We start from the raw sequence: 7,406 nt of genomic DNA, 5'->3' as shown, positions 1-7,406 counted from the left end.
GCTTGTTTGCGCAGAGTCTGCAGCGGAGGGTGATGCGACTTTTGCCTGCGGAGCCACGTAAAGGCTGAGAAACATCCATTTTGCGTTCTCCCGTTTAATCGAAGTGCTTCAAGTGTGTTATTGTGTCTGCGTGCGCGTGTTTGTGGCTTCACCCGGTAGCTCGTCGTTTGGGCCAGAAGAAACATCCTCCCTCCCCTCTTCTGCTCAGGGGACCCGTACGTCAAATGGAATGCAAGCAGATTTATTAGCAGCTTTCCAGTTCAATATTTTATTTGTCGGCCCTCCCAAGTAAACATTGGTGCTACTTTTGCACCACGGCGAGCTAGTAAAAACTGAAACGACTGATTTAGAGGAGCTTTGTAATGTGCATGCCAGGCCAGGTGATGTCGCTATGACAAACACTCAGCGATTGTTTCTTTGATCGTTTCTTTTAGAATTTCACATCTAAACTTGACAGAGCAGTGTGGTATCTGAATCAAAACGGTTTGAGGTCCATTTTCCAATGCTAGCATCTTTTTTTTAGCTCCAAAATACGTTGTCAGTGTTTATTATAAACAACTACAGTTTATACCGTCAAATGGAATGCAAGCAGATTTATTAGCAGCTTTCCAGTTCAATATTTTATTTGTCGGCCCTCCCAAGTAAACATTGGTGCTACTTTTGCACCATGGCGAGCTAGTAAAAACTGAAACGACTGATTTAGAGGAGCTTTGTAATGTGCATGCCAGGCCAGGTGATGCCGCGATGAAAAACGCTCAGCGATTGTTCCTTTGATCGTTTCTTTTAGAATTTCATATCTAAACTTGACAGAGCAGTGTGGTATCTGAATCAAAACGGTTTGAGGTCCATTTTCCAATGCTAGCATCTTTTTTTAGCTCCAAAATATGTTGTCAGTGTTTATTATAAACAACTACAGTTTATACAAGTCCGATCTGCAGTTTTCGTTTTATGTTCAAGTGCACGTTTTCTTCGCTGTTGTTATGTAATCAAGTATACAAGTATACTTGAGTTTTGCAGTACAAGTGAATGAACCGTTTGGATGCTAAATTTCAGAGTCCTATTTTCATGATGCCTTATTTGAGACCGGTTTTGAAATAAGCGCGAACAACAAATGGTCAAAATGACGTAATTAATACTCATACCTTACGGTAGGTAGCCAGATCAGATGCTGGATGCCACTTGTACGTTATCTGTTTTCTAACAGCGAGCACAAACGGTGGAAAAAAAAACGCAGTTCCCCAAAAGCACTTAAATTGAGAAGCTAAAATGGTGCAGAACCCCCACCCTCCCATCTCCCTTCTCATCTTATCTTTTCTCATTAGCTTCCACTCTCACAATATGCGACTGTCATTCACATTTTACACCCCCCCACCACACACACACACACACACCAGCAGTAGCACCATCCCTCGAGTGTGTCAGCTTCCCCGCTCAGTTTGGTTTCCCAGCGGCGGCTATGTAAATTGTTTTCCCCTTGATGTGAGGCCAGTGTGCTATCTGTCCATCTTAATGAACTGGTTTCCTTCCCTCCTCGCCAACCTCCATCTCCTCCTCTGACTTTCAAGCTGTAACTTTCGACGACACGCATACACACAACGAAAAAAAAACCCCAAAACAACAACTTTTGAATGTAGCTGGCAGTTTGAGGTTGCGTTCGTTTGCGGGCCAGCTTAATTGGCTCCCAGTGGTAGCAAATGGAGCTACGATACGGGGCCGCAGGCGGGGCCTTTGCTAGGTCATCATGATGTGCGATGCAAAGTGGGGAGCGTTGAACAAAACACATTAAGCACGCGTTTGCTAATGATCTGTGTTAATGGAACAGATGCACCATGGGAATATGCCCCCCCCCATGAGGATAAGCGAGCGTTGACGTCACCCGGGGCCCGGAATGACCCCGGAAAGTGATACGTCTCACTGCATTCCAGCTGTGCCACTGCAGTGCTGGAAATGGGCAATTTGAGGGGAGTAAGGGTGTGTATGTGTGTGTGTGTGTGGGGGGGGGGCAGCGTCACGGGGTGGGGTTCTAATGTTTTCTACCACTTCACGGGTTTTTGTGGTATTTGGCGTCACTCCGCTGAGAACTTTGTAGTGCTCTACTTGACTGGCATCGTCGTGCGAGCGCAAGGGAGAGGGTGAAATGGATTCCAGAGAGTGAAAATGCAACTCCGCTTTTGGCAAAGGGGACAGATACTCATTTGATGGTGCTAACACAGTAATTCGGATATTTTTGCAGTTTTTATTTAGTATTTTTGGTTTTTGTCCAAAACATTTGTATGTTAATATATTTTTCTAGTATTTGTAAAAAAAAAACAAAAAAAAAAAAACAAAGAAAAAAGTCAAATTTTCCTCCCAATATTTTGGGGATTTTGTCAAATTGAATGGCGTTGTTTGATGATACTATTTTTTGTAAAAAATTTCATAATTCTTTTTTTTTTTTATCTAATAGTTTTGTTTTTGCCTGATATTTAGTTATTCTAATAGTATAGTTGCCTATGTCATTATTTAAAAATATTTTTGGACAATAAGAAACAAAAACTGTTAGCAACCACATTAGTATTTTTGAAAACTGTTATTCATCATTGGTTATTGCTTAAAATTTTAAATTTTTTTTCAGGTAATATTTTTGTGCGCATTCTATATTTTTTAGTGAATATATTTGTACTCTGTATGTTTGCTCGTTTTTCATCTTTTTCTATTTAGTGTAATATTTTTGCCTTTTTGAAATATTTTATTTGTTTCTAATTTTTGTATTTAAACAATTTCTGGTTTTTCTCATTTTAAAAAAATGTTTTCTGGGGTTTTTTTTTGTATCTTGTACTTTGTATTTTTGTAATTTTTCTTCTCAAATTTTTGTATTTTCTTTCTGAAAATCTTTTCTTTTTCTGCTCATATTTTTCATCTTTTTTAGGCATTTTGTTGCAAATTTAAAAATATTTTTTGCCAGTTTTTTCATTGACTTTTTTTGTTTTTTGTCTGATTTTGTGTTTCACGGAAGACCTTTTTTATTTGTATTTTTCATCTAGTATTTTTTTCCCGTCCAAATGTTTTTTTTTGTTGTTTTTTTTTAAATCCCTGGATGATGGTCTATTTTTAATGTAAGATTTCAGAATTTTTACATTGTATTTTGTCATATATTTTTGCTTTGGTTAGATTTTACTATGTTCGACTTCTGTACTGCGTTTTGCGAAATTGCTATAATAGCACTCATATGTGATCCTTTTGCTCCTGGTTTTCGACGTGTCTGTATTTTTCGACACCGCGATGTGCTCTGAGCTGTTGGCCCTTGTCACAGTAATAATGCATTTAGCTGCTCTTCCATTGTGTTGACCTGGCATATGTGTCATAGCTGCGTGACTCAGAGTTAAACGCATCTTTTTTGGACCTGGGCTCTCTGGCAATTATGCCAAATATAATATTTCATCTCACGCCCTAACAAAACACAGCTTCACCTCGGGCCCGTGGGCTGGAAAAGTGATTTTTTTTTTCCCCCTCTCTTCAAAGATGGCTTTACGTGAAGCCGACACATTGGGCCGAGTGGAGCCCAACGCGTGAAGGTGATCCGTCAAGGTCGCCGGCTAGCCAACGGGGAAGCCTTGGATTGAACCTCTTAATGGAGGCTCGGCCTTTCCACTGTCGGAATCAATCAACGACACACAAGGACGCGTTCATAGCCACATGCTTTTCTCAAATCTTATTAGCTGTCAAGATTTTATTTTTTTTATTTTATTTTTTTTTTACCTGCACCATAGAGGTTGTGCACCCCGCCCCACCCCCTTTTTGCACAGAAATTATGTTCGCATTTTCAGACTCAAAATCAAATGTGAAATGAACACTCTGTCATCTTATCACAAAATATCCAAACTTGATCTTTGTTTTTTGTTTGTTTGCCCCCATCCCCTCCCCTATAAATTGGCATACAAGCTAAAATGTTATTTGAGCTGCATTTTCAGTAAAGCAACATTGGCTATTGTGTCCTCCATCTTTGCGCTGATTTTAAAACGTGAAGTGAAAACACGAGATCGCGAGGAATGTCACATGCTCGACGTGTCTGTTGCCGACCGTGGCATGTTTCCTCACTTTGTACACAAAGCTGTGTATCCTGTTTTCTATTTGCGGCCCAAGCGCATCTGTGCGGCACCTGGCTCGGTCCCGTGTGTGAGAGAGAGCGCCAGGCTAGCGTAGCATCGGCGTCGCCTTCGGGCCGCGCCGCTGCCACGTCTGTTGTTTTGTTGTCCCGCAGGGAAAGCCCCCACCCACCCCCTTGCAACAGCGGCACGCATCCCCTGTTGATGTTTTCAATTTTTGCATATGAGTCATGTCGAAATTTACCACTTGCATCCCAGAAGCACAGGAAGCGCACAGAGGCAGTTTCGCATTACGACGGAAAAAAAAAAAAAAAAACAATCAGGAAGTGAAATGGGCTGAAGGTTCCTCACTGACACTTCATTAGGTATGCCTAATGTGATAAAAAGATGAGGGTTTGGAGCATTAAAAAACAAAAACTATTAATTTGAAACAATTCTTAAGCAAGAACCAAACATAGGAAATTGGGGGGGGGGGGATGTATGTATTTTTTTTCCACATTTTTCAATCTATTTAAAATAGTTTTACCTTAAGTATACCGTCATATTACCAAAACTCTTTTTGCATGTTTACATAAACGTTTTCTTGAGACAATTAACAAACAAAAAGGATAAGTGTTGCCACAAAAAAAAAATCAATTGTATTTAAAATTAATTTTTACAAATGAAAATTTATTTTTTTTAATTTAAAAATGTCTATGACATGAACAGCTGAATAAAATTGTTTTTATTTCTGGAAAAAAATAGAAAGCCAAATAAATAACAAGGGCCATAGCTCTTAAATTCGGTAGGGTGTGTTAAACATGAAAAAGGGGCGTCGTCTTTGTGGGAAGTGTCATGAAGTTGCCACTGCTCTAAAAATACAGCACATGCACGACATGAATTGTAATTTGTAAGTGCCGCAAATTGCAGGCTTTGCCCAAACTCCCTCCAGCCACTTCCTGTCGGCTTCCACCATTATCGTTGTCACGTATCCAGATTGTCCCGAGATGTGAGCGGGAATGGTTTTGCCTGACCGTCCGTCCCCTGCGATTGGTCGGGCGACCTGTCCAAGTTACAATTCCCCCCCTCCCCGCCCCCCTACCTCGCATAAAGTCAACCGGGATAGGCTCCAGCTCACATTTCACTCTTACGAAGAGGTCACGGGCATGCCCGAGCAGTCGGTACATGACGTGCTGGGATGTATGACATCATTGGCATGAAATCACATTAACGGCAACCAAAGATGCCTTGAGGAATCGCTTACTTGTGTGTGTGTGTGTCTGTGTCTGTGTGTGTGTGTGTGTGTGTGTGTCACTCGTGTGCATCCAGTTCACCCACAAAGAGACTAAAATGAACTCCTCAGTCCCGCACTCTGTAAATAGTCTTCCCCATCTGAGTAGCACCAGCCTACACCCACTTTTTTTTTTGTCTGGTTTTTTTTTTCTGTCCCCCCCGCCCAAAGTACAATTTCAGTGGTGCCAGGGCGTGGAGGACAAGCTGGCTGGGTCGCTGGCCGCGTCCCCCACGTGAAGCGTATGTTAAAACGTGTGCGGCCTGGGGCAGAGATCAATCAATAAATAATAGGGCGGCAGTCTAGAAGTTGGGAGGCTGTGGCTCCGCCTAATTGACGGGTGAGAGAGCCCACAGAAAGTGTGTGTGCGTGCGTGTGTTGGGGGGGGGGGGGGGGCGGGCGGTGCATGTTAGCATTGTATCCCTTCTCATTGTATTTTTGAAGTGATACCCAAAACCAGGGCATGTTGTCAAATACATATCGAGTTGCCTTGACATCTTTTGTGCCCTTTCAATATGTTACCATAGCAACCGTTAGCATATTAGCATGCTACGGCTCTGGCGCTTCATTTCCTGGAAACGGTGAAGATGTGCCGAAGTGGAAACGAAAGGGAGGGCCGGTTGGCACTTATCTGTGGGAGGTGAGGGGTGTTTTTTTTTGGGTTTACAGCTGGCCCAGCAAGTGTGTGTAACATGCAAGTAGTTGTTTTGTGTGTAATGTGTCTGTCCAGGTCAGCCACAGTCACTCCTTTGTTTCCGCTCACTTGCGACAGTCACGATAGTTGTTGGCTCATCCGTCAAGACACCAATCCTTTCCGGGCACCTAGATTTGCACCGCCGTTACTGTCTGAGTTGGTTTGAAAAAAAAAAAATTAGCCACCTATGCCAATTTTACTTAGCAATATAAAATTTGGTAGGCTTGTCTAGCATTAGTAGACTAACAAAAAAAACTCGCAAGAACCCATGCCCTAAAAAACACAGGAAGTCCGCCATTGTGGTTTGAAGCGACAGTTTTGGCTCAGTAGCCCCACTGTTTAAAAAAAAAAAAAAAAAAAAGCCAGTTTCACTGACGCGATATTTGGGATACATGTCTGTCATGAGTAAACCCACAAAAAAACCCACGAGAAGCAATTGCGTAAAAGACACAAGATGTCTTCCATTTTGGTCTGAAGCAACCATTTGGACTCAGCAACCATGAAATTTTGTTTTGTCTCCTTTGGGTAGACCCACCAAAAAATCTCAAGCCGCCATGCGCCAAAACTCCGGTTGCAAGTCGACTCTGTTTTGACCATTTCCAGGAGTACTTCAAAGATCCTTGTCTTGGATTTTGTCCGATGGCTACCATATTTGAACCCCATATTCTGGAGAGGCCGATGATGCTAAATTGTGAGAAAGTTGCGTTTCGGTCATTGTGTGTGGGCAGAGCATGGCGGCCAAGCTTGATGACTGGCCATAAACTAGGTCACAAGCATTTGCTAATGACTTGGCTGCTTGCAGGCCCGCCTGCTTGCCTGAGTTATGGTTCAATAAGACGAGTAATTGTCTGCTCTGGTCAAAAGTGTGCAGTAAAGAGAGTTCATCACAGTCAGTCAGGAGACAGAACGCTTCTGCTTACCTTTTTTTATTAAACTTTCGCCAGTGTGCTCAAGCGGGCTTTTATCGCTCCTGGCACCCCGTTGTTCACTTAATGCCTTACCCTCTGACTCCCAAACGACCTTGTTCACACATAGATGGAAGCATAACGTTGTCCAAAATGCCTTGCGGTGATGGATAATTAAGATTTTGACCTTTTGGTTGATTAATTAAGGGATTCCCAGACTCAGATTCGTTAGACCTTAGCCGCCATTAAACCTTATTTGTGAAATATTTTTGGTCAGCTTCTGGAGCCGACTTGTTTCTGGTGTGTGTCTGAACCCTTTAGTTCAAGTAGGACGGGTAAAAATAGCCACAAATCAATCCCCAACGTTCCCTCCCTGCTCTTTTGCATCTCAGCATAGGCTAGCGCGCAAAGTCGGCGGGGGGATGGATGGGGCGCGGCGGAGGAAAGCTTGG

The sequence above is a fragment of the Hippocampus comes genome, unplaced genomic scaffold (assembly GCF_001891065.2).
Source record: "Hippocampus comes isolate QL1 unplaced genomic scaffold, H_comes_QL1_v1.1 scaffold148, whole genome shotgun sequence".
In the NCBI taxonomy this organism is placed as follows: domain Eukaryota; kingdom Metazoa; phylum Chordata; class Actinopteri; order Syngnathiformes; family Syngnathidae; genus Hippocampus; species Hippocampus comes.
This window is presented reverse-complemented; position numbering follows the sequence as displayed.